The sequence below is a fragment of the Triticum urartu genome, chromosome 5A (assembly GCF_056163025.1).
Source record: "Triticum urartu cultivar PI428250 chromosome 5A, HENAU_Tu73, whole genome shotgun sequence".
NCBI lineage: Eukaryota > Viridiplantae > Streptophyta > Magnoliopsida > Poales > Poaceae > Triticum > Triticum urartu.
In genome coordinates, this window is record NC_141877.1 from 328,266,020 (window position 1) to 328,280,118 (window position 14,099).

A 14,099-nucleotide genomic window follows, 5' to 3' on the forward strand; every position below is an offset into this window, starting at 1 on the left:
CTTAAAGACTCAATCCGATAAGATAACTTCAAAGGGAAAACTCAATCCATTACAAGAGAGTAGAGGGGGGGGAACATCATAAGATCCAACTATAATAGCAAAGCTCGCGATACATCAAGATCGTACCACCTCAAGAACACGAGAGAGAGAGATAGAGAGATCAAACACATAGCTAGTGGTACATACCCTCAGCCCTGAGGGAGAACTACTCCCTCCTCGTCATGGAGAGCATCGAGATGATGAAGATGGCCACCGAAGAGGGATTCCCCCTCTTGCAGGGTGCCAGAATGGGTCTAGATTGGATTTTGGTAGCTACAGAGGCTTCTGGCGGCGGAACTCCCGATCTATCGTGCTCCCCGAAGTTTTTAGGGTATATGGGTATATATGGGAGGAAGAAGTACGTCGGTGGACCTTCAGGCTGTCCACGAGGCAGGTGGCACGCCCAGGGGGGTGGGCGCGCCCTCGTGGGCAGCCCGGGACTCTTCTGGTCCATCTCCGATACTCCATGGGCTTCTTCTGGTCCAAAAATAAGTTCCGTGAAGTTTCAGGTCAATTGGACTCCTTTTGATTTTCCTTTTCTGCGATACTCTAAAACAAGGAAAAAACAGAAACTGACACTGGGCTGTAGGTTAATAGGTTAGTCCAAAAAATAATATAAAAGTCTATAATAAAGGCCATAAACATCCAAAACAGATAATATAATAGCATGGAACAATCAAAAATTATAGATACGTTGGAGACGTATCAGCCGCACAGGAGGAGAAATTCTTTTATTAGAGTGATGCTAGTTGAGTAGTTGTGAATTTGAGAAATACTTGTGTTGAAGTTTGTGATTCCCGTAGCATGCACGTATGGTGAACCGTTATGTGATGAAGTCAGAGCATGATTTATTTATTGATTGCCTTCCTTATGAGTGGCGGTCGGGGATGAGCGATGGTCTTTTCCTACCAATCCATCCCCCTAGGAGCATGCGCGTAGTACTTTGTTTCGATAACTAATAGATTTTTGCAATAAGTATGTGAGTTCTTTATGACTAATGTTGAGTCCATGGATTATACACACTCTCACCCTTCCACCATTTCTAGCCTCTCTAGTACCGCGCAACTTTCGCCGGTACCATAAACCCACCATTTACCTTCCTCAAAACATCCACCATACCTACCTATTATGGCATTTCCATAGCCATTCCGAGATATATTGCCATGCAACCTTCCACCGTTCCGTTTATTATGACACGCTTCATCATTGTCATATTGCTTTGCATGATCATGTAGTTGACATCGTATTTGTGGCAAAGCCACCGTTCATACTTCTTTCATACATGTCACTCTTGATTCATTGCACATCCAGGTACACCGCCGGAGGCATTCACATAGAGTCATATTTTGTTCTAAGTATTGAGTTGTAATTCTTGAGTTGTAAGTAAAAAGAAGTGTGATGATCATCATTATTAGAGCATTGTTCCAGTGAGGAAAGGATGATGGAGACTATGATTCCCCCACAAGTCGGGATGAGACTCCGGACGAAAAAGAAAAAAAAGAAAAGAAAAAAGAGGCCATAAAAAAAGAGAAGACCCCAAAAAAGAAAAAAAAAGAAAAAATGAGAGAAAAAGAGAGAAGGGGCAATGCTACTATCCTTTTACCACACTTGTGCTTCAAAGTAGCACCATGATCTTCATGATAGAGAGTCTCCTATGTTGTCACTTTCATATACTACTGGGAATCTTTCATTATAGAACTTGGCTTGTATATTCCAATGATGGTCTTCCTCAAATTGCCCTAGGTCTTCGTGAGCAAGCAAGTTGGATGCACACCCACTTAGTTTATTTTGTTGAGCTTTCATACACTTATAGCTCTAGTGCATCTGTTGCATGGCAATCCCTACTCACTCACATTGATAACTATTAATGGGCATCTCCATAGCCCGTTGATACGCCTAGTTGATGTGAGACTATATTCTCCTTTTTTGTCTTGTCTACAACCACCATTCTATTCCACCATAGTGCTATATCCATGGCTCACGCTCATATATTGCGTGAAGATTGAAAAAGTTTGAGAACATCGAAAGTATGAAACAATTGCTTGGCTTGTCATCGGGGTTGTGCATGATTTAAATATTTTGTGTGATGAAGATAGAGCATAGCCAGACTATATGATTTTGTAGGGATAGCTTTCTTTGGCCATGTTATTTTGAGAAGACATGATTACTTTGTTAGTATGCTTGAAGTATATTATTTTTATGTCAATATTAAACTCTTTTCTTGAATCTTTGAGATCTGAACATTCATGCCACAATAAAGAAAAATTATATTGAGAAATATGTTAGGTACCATTCCACATCAAAAATTCTGTTTTTATCATTTACCTACTCGAGGACGAGTAGGAATTACGCTTGGGGATGCTGATATGTCTCCAACGTATCTATAATTTTTGATTGTTCCATGCTATTATATTATCTGTTTTGGATGTTTATGGGCTTTATTATGCACTATTATATTATTTTTGGGACTAACCTATTAACCGAGAGCCAAGTGCCAGTTTCTGTTTTTTCCCTTGTTTCAGTGTTTCGCAGAAAAGGAATATCAAAAGGAGTCCAAACGGAATGAAAATTATTGGGGCACTCTTTCAAGTTCTTTGTGTTGGTTGAATAGATGAATCTGAGATTGTGTGATGCATATCGTATAATCATACCCGCGGATACTTGAGGTGACATTGGAGTATCTAGGTGACATTAGGGTTTTGGTTGATTTGTGTCTTAAGGTGTTATTCTAGTACGAACTCTATGATAGATTGAACGGAAAGAATAGCTTCATGTTATTTTACTACGAACTCTTGAATAGGTCGATCAGAAAGAATAACTTTGAGGTGGTTTCGTACCCTACAATAATCTCTTCGTTTGTCCTCCGCTATTAGTGACTTTGGAGTGACTCTTTGTTGCATGTTGAGGGGTAGTTATATGATCTAATTATGTTATTATTGTTGAGAGAACTTGCACTAGTGAAAGTATGAACCCTAGGCCTTGTTTCAATGCATTGCAATACCGTTTGTGCTCACTTTTACCATTAGTTACCTTGCTGTTTTTATATTTTCAGATTACAAAAACCATTATCTACTATCCATAATGCACTTGTATCACCATCTCTTCGCCGAACTAGTGCACCTATACAATTTACCATTGTATTGGGTGTGTTGGGGACACAAGAGACTCTTTGTTATTTGGTTGCAGGGTTGCTTGAGAGAGACCATCTTCATCCTATGCCTCCCATGGATTGATAAACCTTAGGTCATCCACTTGAGGGAAATTTGCTACTATCCTACAAACCTCTGCACTTAGAGGCCCAACAACGTCTACAAGAAGAAGGTTGTGTAGTAGACATCAGTGGCTTTTGTGGCAAGGTCAAGGTGCTTCTCAGCAGAGGCATCCAAGGCTTCCAGACGGTTGAGGAAGGCCAACGTCGTAGCGTCCTCACTGGCCTTGTAGATACATATGTATACTCACCATCCAATGCAACGCAGGCCGACGTCATGGACCATCTGGCACAGCTGCTGGCCGCTCGCGTGTATCGCCGCCATGTGTCTGGAGCGAGGACTTTTGCGCTTAGTGTAGGTGCTTAGGCAAATGCTTAGGTGCGTACGATGTGTAAGATGCATTGGAATGGAGGGGCGCCTTTATATGAGTGCAAACTGCGTTGCGTTCACATCGTGCAGCCTCTTTTCCCAGTCCTCCTCCCATTACTTCCCTCATGCATTCACGATGCTAATTGAAGGAGGATGCATCATTGGTCGTTCAACATTTCGGGAACTGCTACTCCCTCCCTCGTCTGCATTAAAGCCGTATTGGGAACTGCGCCGCCCGCTGTCAAATTGAATAGTACTGCGCCGCCCGCTGCACGCCCGGCTGAACACGCCTCCTCGCCTGCATCAAACCCCTTCGTTAAACCCGGATGCAAACTGAGAAACCTACTGCGGCCACACGTCCGTTCATGAGCGGGCCAGAATTAAACGCAATCACCAGCCGAGCTCCTCCCGTCCGCCCTTAGTTTCAATGAGGCCAGACGTCGGCCAAGCTCCTACCGTCCGCCCTCTATTTAAACGAGGCCAGCCAGACAGCGGGCAAGAATAGCACCCCTCCGCTGCTCCCCCATCTCCTCCTTCACCATTTTCTCCACTCTTCTGATGGCTTCCGAGGAGCCGTTCTCCGGCACACTACCCGGCTGGGTGGCCCGCCGAGCCCTCCGAATACGGGCGAGGCCGCTCGGTGCTTCACCAACCTCGCTTGGCCCGACGGAGCCAATTGCCGCCCAAGCCGGCACGTGGTTCAGCAACTCGCCGCTCCAGTTCAGCTTGATGAGGAGTGGCGAGTGATAACCCACAAGTATAGGGGATCGAACAGTTTTCAAGGGTAGAGTATTCAACCCAAATTTATTGATTTGACACAAGGGGAGCCAAAGAATATTCTCAAGTATTAGTAGTTGAGTTGTCAATTCAACCACACATGGAAACTTAATATCTGCAGCAAAGTATTTAGTAGCAAAGTAATATGATAGTAGCGGTAACGGTAGCAAAAGTAATGTTTTTGGTATTTTGTAGTGATTGTAACAATAGCAACGGAAAAGTAAATAAGCGAAGAACAATATATGGAAAGCTCGTAGGCAATGGATCGGTGATGGAGAATTATGCCGGATGCGGTTCATCATGTAACAATCATAACATAGGGTGACACAGAACTAGCTCCAGTTCATCAATGTAATGTAGACATGTATTCCGAATATAGTCATACATGTTTATGGAAAAGAACTTGCATGACATCTTTTGTCCTACCCTCCCGTGGCAGCGGGGTCCTAACGGAAACTAAGGGATATTGAGGCCTCCTTTTAATAGAGTACCAGACCAAAGCATTAACACATGGTGAATACATGAACTCCTCAAACTACGGTCATCACCGATAAGTATCCCGATTATTGTCACTTCGGGGTTAATGGATCATAACACATAATAGGTGACTATAGACTTGCAAGATAGGATCAAGAACTCTCATATATTGAAGAAAACATAATAGGTTCAGATCTGAAATCATGGCACTCGGGCCCTAGTGACAAGCATTAAGCATAGCAAAGTCATAGCAACATCAACCTTAGAACATAGTGGATACTAGGGATCAAACCCTAACAAAACTAACTCGATTACATGATAGATCTCATCCAACCCATCACCGTCTAGCAAGCCTACGATGGAATTACTCACGCACGGCAGTGAGCATCATGAAATTGGTGATGGAGGATGGTTGATGATGACGATGGCGACGGATTCCCCTCTCCGGAGCCCCGAACGGACTCCAGATCAGCCCTCCTGAGAGGTTTTAGGGCTTGGCGGTGGCTCTGTATCGTAAAACGCGATGAATTCTTCTCTCTGGTTTTTTTCTCTCCGAAACCAAATATATAGCGTTGGAGTTGAGGTCGGAGGAGCTCCAGGGGGCCCACGAGGTAGGGGGCGCGCCCCCCACCCTCGTGGACAGGTGGTGGGCCCCCTGGTCTTCATCTTTTGCAAGGATTTTTTATTATTTCCGAATAGATGCTCCGTGAAGTTTCAGGTCATTCCGAGAACTTTTGTTTCTGCACATAAATAACACCATAGCAATTCTGCTGAAAACAGCGTCAATCCGGGTTAGTTCCATTCAAATCATGCAAGTTAGAGTCCAAAACAAGGGCAAAAGTGTTTGGAAAAGTAGATACGACGGAGACGTATCAACTCCCCCAAGCTTAAACCTTTGCTTGTCCTCAAGCAATTCAGTTGATAAACTGAAAGTGATAAAGAAAAACTTTTACAAACTCTATTTGCTCTTGTTGTTGTAAATATGTAAAGCCAGCATTCAAGTTTTCAGCAAAGATTATGACTAACCACATTCACAATAACGCTTAGGTCTCAAGTTTACTCATATCAATGGCATAATCAACTAGCGAGCAATAATAATAAATCTCGGATGACAACACTTTCTCAAAACAATCATTATATGATATAACAAGATGGTATCTCGCTAGCCCTTTCTGAGACCGCAAAACATAAATGTAGAGCACCTTTAAAGATCAAGGACTGACTAGACATTGTAATTCATGGTAAAAGAGATCCAGTCAAGTCATACTGAATGCAAACTAACAGTAATGAATGCAAATGACGGTCGTGCTCTCCAACTGGTGCTTTTTAATAAGAAGATGATGACTCAACATGAAAGTAAATAGATAGGCCCTTCACAGAGAGAAGCAGGGATTTGTAGAGGTGCTAGAGCTCAGTTTTGAAATAGAGATGAATAATATTTTTAGCGGTATACTTTCATTGTCAACATAACAACCAAGAGATGGCAATATCTTCCATGCTACACACATTATAGGCGGTTCCCAAACAGAATGGTAAAGTTTATACTCCCCCTCCACCAACAAGCATTGATCCATGGCTTGCTTGAAACAACGAGTGCCTCCAACTAACAAGAGTCCCAGGGGGAGTTTTGTTTGCAATTATTTTGACTTAGTTTGCATAAAGCATGGGACTGGGCTTCCCGGTGACCAGCCACTTTCTCGTGAGTGAGGAGCGGAGTCCACTCCTCTTGAGAATAATCCGCCTAACATGGAAGATACGGACAACCCTAGTGGATACATGAGCTATTTGAGCATACAAAACAGGATATTTATTTGAAGGTTTAGAGTTTGGCACATACAAATTTACTTGGAATGGCAGGTAGATACCGTATATAGGTAGGTATGGTGGACTCGTATGGAATAACTTTGGGGTTTATGGAGTTGGATGCACAAGCAGTATTCCTGCTTAGTACAGGTGAAGGCTAGCAAAAGACTGGGAAGCGACCAGCTAGAGAGCGACAACAATCATGAACATGCATTAAAATTAATCAACACCGAATGCAAGCATGAGTAGGATATAATCCACCATGAACATAAATATCGTGAAGGCTATGTTGATTTTGTTTCAACTACATGCGTGAACATGCGCCAAGTCAAGTCACTTAAGTCATTCAGAGGAGAATACCACCCTATCATACCACATCACAACCATTTTAATAGCATGTTGGCATGCAAGGTAAACCATTATAAGCTCCTAGCTAATCAAGCATGGCACAAGAAACTATTATCTCTAGTTGTCATTGCAAACATGTTCATTCATAATAGGCTGAATCAGGAGCGATGAACTAATCATATTTACAAAAATAAGAGAGGTCGAGTTCATACCAGCTTTTCTCATCTCAATCAGTCCATCATATAATCATCATTATTGCCTTTCACTTGCACGATCGAATGATGTGGATAATAATAATAGTGCACGTGCATTGGACTAAGCTGGAATCTGCAAGCATTCAATAAACATGAGAAGACAAGGCAATATGGGCGCTTTTGTCAGATCAACAATAATGCATATAAGAGCTACTTCAACAATTTAGTTATGGTCTTCTCCTATCGACCCCCAAAGAAAAGAAAAGAAATAAAACTATTTACACAGGAAAGCTCCCAACAAGTAAAAGAAGAACATGAAATCTTTTTGGGTTTTTTTTAATTACTACTACAAGCATGGAAAGTAAACTAATTAAAAGCTACAACTATTTTTTTGGTTTTTCTTAAGGTTTATCAAACACACAAGAAGAGAGCATAAAAAAGGAAAATAAACTAGCATGGATGATACAATGAAAAAGTATGAGCACCGACATCTAGCAATGAGTGTGTGAACATGAATGTAATGTAGGTGAGAAATACGTACTCCCCCAAGCTTAGGCTTTTAGCCTAAGTTGGTCTATGGCCACGGTTGGCCTGGCTGATATCCATAGTAATAGTTGGGGTCGTACTGAGATGCAGCGGCTATCGCCTCCTGAGCTGCAGCGTGGCGACGAGCGGCCTCCACCCTCCTCTCGTACTCATCTGCCTCCTCTCTGGTAATAACATATCTTCCTTTTGCCTGATAATCAAAGAAGGCAGGAGCAGGGAGAGTAATACGGACAGCATGACGTCTGTCAAAGATTAAACGATACTGGAGAGGTGATTCATTCCTCTCGACAAACTGGTGGTGAACCATAGCATTAAAGTCTAGGTAAGCAGGAGGTAATTAAATATCATCATTAGTTATAGTTACACCAAGAAAATCAGCTAAGCGGGTTGCATAAATTCCACCAAAGAAATCTCCATTAAATCTATTCAGATGCAACCTACATGCAACAATGGCTCCCAAATTATAAGATTTATCTCCCAACACAGCACTCCTAAGAATACTGAGGTCAGGGACACACATGTGACATGCTTCATCTTTACCGTTAATGCATCTACCTATGAAGAGAGCAAAATAATGTATAGTAGGAAAATGAATGCTCCCTATGGTAGCTTGTGTTATATCTCTAGATTCCCCCACAGTTATACTAGCAAGAAAATCTCTAAATTCAGATTTTGCGAGGCTCCCTGATACTACCCCATTGTGGAAGTTTGCAAGCAGTGGTAAAATCCTCTAAGTCCATAGTGTAAGAATTTTCATAAAGATCAAACAGGACAGTTGGAGAATTACGTGAAGATGAAAATTCAAACCTCCTCACAAAGGAACTAGTGAGATAGTGATACTGGCTGCACTTTTCTTCCTCGAAGCTCAGAAGATTAGCGTTACGCAAATATGCGTTAAATTCTTCCTTAATTCCTGCTCGATCCATAAAATTTTCCGAAGGCCATTCACAAGGACGCACTGGAGCGTTTCTTGGTGGCTCATCATCAGCATCACGCATTGCAAGCCTGGGCTCTTGTTTCCTTGAAGAGCCACCTTGGTACATTTTCCTAAACATATTTCTTCCTCTGAAAAATTTCTGAAATTTTTAGTAACTTCAAAATAAAATTGAACCAAACTCAATAATATTGATAGCAACTACTCCTACAAGTGCCTAGAGCCTATATCATGCATCAAAACTACTTTTGACCATATAAATTTGACATGCAAGCTCAAGAACAGGGTCACCTAAGCAGCACAAATTTGCAATGAATAAAGCACTAGAACAAAAACTAATTGGACCAATGGAGGAGTCACATACCAAGGAACAATCTCCCCAAGCAGTTTTGTGAGAGGTTCTTTGAGCAAGGAGACCGAAAATGGTAGCAAAATGAGCTTGGACTCGGGTTTGAGCTGGATATTCGTGTTTGTGTGAGGAAGGAGTGTGTGGGTGCAAGGATAAATGGAGGAGGGCCACCATGGGCCCACGAGGCAGGGGGCGCGCCCGGGGGGCGGGGGGAGGGCGCGCCCCTGACCCTCGTGGCCAGGTGCCCGCTCCTCCTGCTATGTTCTCGGTGCCAAATATTCTCAAATTTTCTAGAAAAATCATATTTAAATTTCAGGGCATTTGGAGAACTTTTATTTTCGGGGTATTTTTATATTGCACAGATAAATCAGATAACAGACAAAAAAATATTATTTTTATTTTATTTAATATAAATAACAGAAAGTAAAAGGAGGGTACAGAAGGTTGTGCCTTCTAGTTTCATCCATCTCATGATCATCAAAAGGAATCCACTAACAAGGTTGATCAAGTCTTGTTAACGAACTCATTCTGAATAACATGGAACCAGAGAAACTTTGAATAACACTATGGTACCTCAACGGGGATATGCACATCCCGAATAATAAGAATATCATATTTCTTCTTGACAGTAGGAAGAGGAAATTCAAAACCTCCAAATATAATCAATGGGATTTTTCCAATAGAGTTGATACTATGAACTTGAGGTTGTTTCCTCGGAAAGTGTATCGTATGCTCATTACCATTAACATGAAAAGTGACATTGCCTTTAGTGCAATCAATAACAGCCCCTGCAGTATTCAAAAAGGGTCTTCCAAGAATAATAGGCATACTATCGTCCTCGGGAATATCAAGAATAACAAAGTCCGTTAAAATAGTAACATTTGCAACTACAACAGGCACATCCTCACAAATACCGACATGTATAGCAGTTGATTTATCAGCCATTTGCAAAGATATTTCAGTAGGTGTCAACTTATTCAAATCAATTCTACGATATAAAGAGAGAGGCATAACACTAACACCGGCTCCAAGATCACATAAAGCAGTTTTAACATAGTTTCTTTTAATGGAGCATGGTATAGTGGGTACTCCTGGATCTCCAAGTTTCTTTGGTATTCCACCCTTAAAAGTATAATTAGCAAGCATGGTGGAAATTTCAGCTTCCGGTATCTTTCTTTTATTTGTAACAATGTCTTTCATATACTTAGCACAAGGATTCATTTTGAGCATATCAGTTAATCGCATATGCAAAAAAATAGGTTTAATCATTTCAGCAAAGCGCTCAAAATGCTCATCATCCTTTTTCTTGGATGGTTTGGGAGGAAAAGGCATAGGTTTCTGAACCCATGGTTCTCTTTCTTTACCGTGTTTCCTAGCAGGAAAGTCTTTCTTATCATAACGTTGATTCTTTGATTGTGGGTTATCAAGATTGTCGAGGTACTGATCCACGAACACCTATGGGACCGGCGGACCGGGTCCCTTTCGGTTCGACGGGGGCGGAGATTGTGCAAAGAGCAAATCGAGGCGATGCACGCGAGCGATTTACCCAGGTCCGGGCCGCACGGATGCGTAAAACCCTACTCCTGCTTTGTGGTTTGTATTGATTTCTTGCTCGGGAGCGCGGAATGCTACAGTACACACCACCAGCTAGCGAGACCGAGCGTGAGTGTTCGAACCCCCCTCTACGTTGCACTCGGGCCTCCTTTTATATGTGCAAGGGGTCACCGACAGGTGGCAACGGAGGTAAAGGGCAAAAATGGAAAGGTGCTGCGGTAGGCACAGCTACCTGCTACAGTGTATCATACCTGACCCTGACGGCAGGGGACAAGGGCCTTAAATGCCCGTCTGTGTCGCCTAAACAGTACGAAAAGGGACCGCCAGGGACGCCACCATTCACCATGATGGCGATATTGTCAGCGCCGCTTGCCACCGCACGCCCCTGGCTGCACAGCCTTCCACCACGTACGCCTGGAAGGGCCCCAGAGCGACACGTTGGTGGATGTGCTGGAGCGCGGGCACGGAGAGGTGGCTTGCCGCGGCAAGCGTCTTGCCGCTGTCGTTGTCTTGTTGTGTCCGGGAGCTTATCGCTCACCGGGCCTTGCCGGGATGCGTGGTGCGCCGCAGCAAGTTCCTTGCAATGCCTTGGGTGGCCTTCCCGGCAAGCTCCTCTTGCCGGGGTCTTGGGAAGCTTTTGTTAGTCTTCCCGGCAAGCTCTTCTTGCCGGGGTCTTTGTCTTCTTGGCTTGGACACTTTGTTCTTGAATGGCTCCAAAGGAACCACGGAGGACCTTGGCGGTCACCCGGCAAGCCTTGCCGCGGGATGCTGCGACTGCCCGTGCACAAGTTCGGGATACTAGGGTACCCCTACTCTAGTACACCGATAGGAGCCCCCGGACCTGGGCCAGACACGGTGCCGAGCGCTGTTGGGCCAGGCCCAAAACAGGGCACGGGCACGCGCGGCCTAGGTTACGCCGTATCTCACTCCGTATCCACCGCGCCCTCCCCGAACGGCACGCGTCGAATGTGGCGTCGTGGGAGAGATCGTGGGGGTTTCTTTATTCGGAAATGCGGAACGTCCGCCCCCTCCCCCTTTATAAGCAGGGGAAAAAGGGGCAGTTCGCCCATTCGCCCGTTGCTGTTCCAATCTAAGAAATCTCCGCCGCTCCCTCGCCTTCCCAGAGCAGAGAGAGAGAGAGCAGCGCTCCGCCCCCACATCGCCACCAGCACCACCGACACCGTCGACCTCCTCCACTGCTTCCGCCATGGCTCCAAAAGCCGACAAGGGGAAGGCCGTGAAGTCGACCGAGGCGCAGCGGCTCGCGGCGCTGCGGAAGGAGCGGTCCGTTTTCCCCCCCAAGCTTGGCACGAAGGAGCTGAGGGAGAACTATTACCTGTTCTAGTCGGCGGAGACGCGCGCGCATCCGCGCACCAAGGTACTCCCCGCCGCCGCTTGGAAGAAGGCTCCGAATGGATACCCCTTTTTTGCTCTGTTCTTCTACTGCGGGCTCTGCCCGCCCTTCTCTGATTTCTTCTGCGACATCATGAACACATATGGATTCCACCTCCTTGACTTCACCCCCAATGCCGTCCTGACAATGGCAGTTTTCGCACACCTCTGCGAAAACTTTGTCGGAGTCCTTCCCAGCGTAGCCCTCTTCCGCCACTTCTTCATACCCCGAGTGGAGAGAGGAGAGCCCTTATCCGGCGGAATCGCCTGGGTCTCAAGGTCCGGCAAGAAGGAAACGTATCTGGAGGGAGAATTCCGCGGCAAGTGGGAGAAGTGGAGAGCTGATTGGTGCTGGATTGACGAGGAGAGCCCGCAGCCATTCACCATCCGGCGCCGAACCCCAGTAGCCCGCGGCAGCGATTGGAGCGACGTGGCCCCGGAGGACGACAGGCTGAAGATTGCTGTCACCAGGATCCTGCGCCTGAGGCTTGCCGGGCTTACTGTTGGCGCAGACTTCCTTCGCCGCTGCATCGCCCCCCTGCAGGAATGGGGGAGGCCCAGTTGGGAGTTCAAGAACGCGGCAGACATCATGAGGCTGCGGCCGGGCCTCAACTATAACTTCACAGTCCTGGAGCTCAACGCGATGCTGCAGGAGTTGTTCAAATATGACCCCCAACATCCCGAGGTGTTCAGGTTGCCGGGGGGCGTCGTTCCGCTGTGCAACAATTCCTCGCTCGACCGCATCCGCGCAATGATGCCGGAGTGCGACTCGCAAGGAATTGTGCCGACTTGGCAGGAGCCCGCCGACGAGGTCGTGCAGCAGTTCTTTGACGACTTGGTGGAAGTGCCAATCCGCCTCGACGAGAAGGACGGCCTCACTCGCGACACCACGGATGCGGAGATGGCGCTCATCGCCACTAGGCTGGAGGAGGCAGCGGCAGCCGTAGCCGCGGGCGAGTTTGGATTCACTTTGGAGGAGGCTGATGCAGCGGAAGCGGCAAGCTGTGCCGAGCGAGGGGAGCCTGCCGGCAAGAAAGGGCTTGCCGGGCATGACGCCGAGCCGAGCAAGCCCGCCAAGGACACGAGCGGTTCGTTGGAAATCAACTCCTCTTCCACCTCGTCTTCGAGCAGCTTGCCGCAAGCAGAGCCTCCATCTCCAGCAAGAAGGCGCCTCCGCAAGGTCGGTGATGTGGCGGAGCGGCAAGCGGGTCAACAGTCGCCACGCCGCGTGACACGCTCCACCGCGGCAAACACCGTTGCCGCGGGAGCGCCTCATGCTGCGACGGCAACTGGAGCGGAGTCTAGCCGGACCACCGCTTCAGTCCCTACCGCTACTTACACCGCGCCGACAGCCGGAGCGGGGTCTTCTCAGACCGCCGTCACTGCTCCCGCCAAGCGGCCAGGGGAAGCTTCTCCTCCGCCTCCTCCCGCCGGGCACGCGCCGGGCTTCGACTTCTCCGCGTTAAGCTCCGACGAGGAAGAAGAAGAAGAGTAAGCTTCTCTTGCTGTGCTTGTAGTTCTTCAATTCTTGCTGTTGATCTTGTTTCTCACTTGCTTTTCTTCTAAACTTGTTCCTTTTTAGGACTCTGGCCCAGAGAGCGGCAAAGAGAGCCAAGGTCCCGGTGATCGTCATCGAGGACGAGCCCACTGCGACAGCAGGTGGCGCGCCCGAGACAACCTTGCCGGACCCGACGACTTTCCTCCAGGGCAGCCCCCAGCGTAAGTGTACGATTTACTTTCTGCTGCGAGGCGCGCTCGGGTACTTGTCTTTGCTGATATTTTCTTGTCGACTTGTGTAGGAGCCGAGCAGCCCCACCAGGAGCCAAGGGAGAATCCCCCGACAAGGGAGAACTCTCCGGCAAGGGAGGGCTTCCCGGTAAGGGAGAAGTCTCTGGCAAGGGAGGGTTCCCCGGCGAGGGACAGCACCAGCGGCCCCCCGACAGCGGAGACCGCGACTGCAGAGCCTGGTGCGGGTACTCCTCTTGCCTCAAAACTTCTTTCGGGTTCTTCTTGAGTTTTTGCTGGATTTTGCTTGACTCTTCTTCCCTTGCCGGCTGTCAGACCCATCTGCTGCGGAGCGGATGGAGACCGAGGTCGCCGCCGAGGAC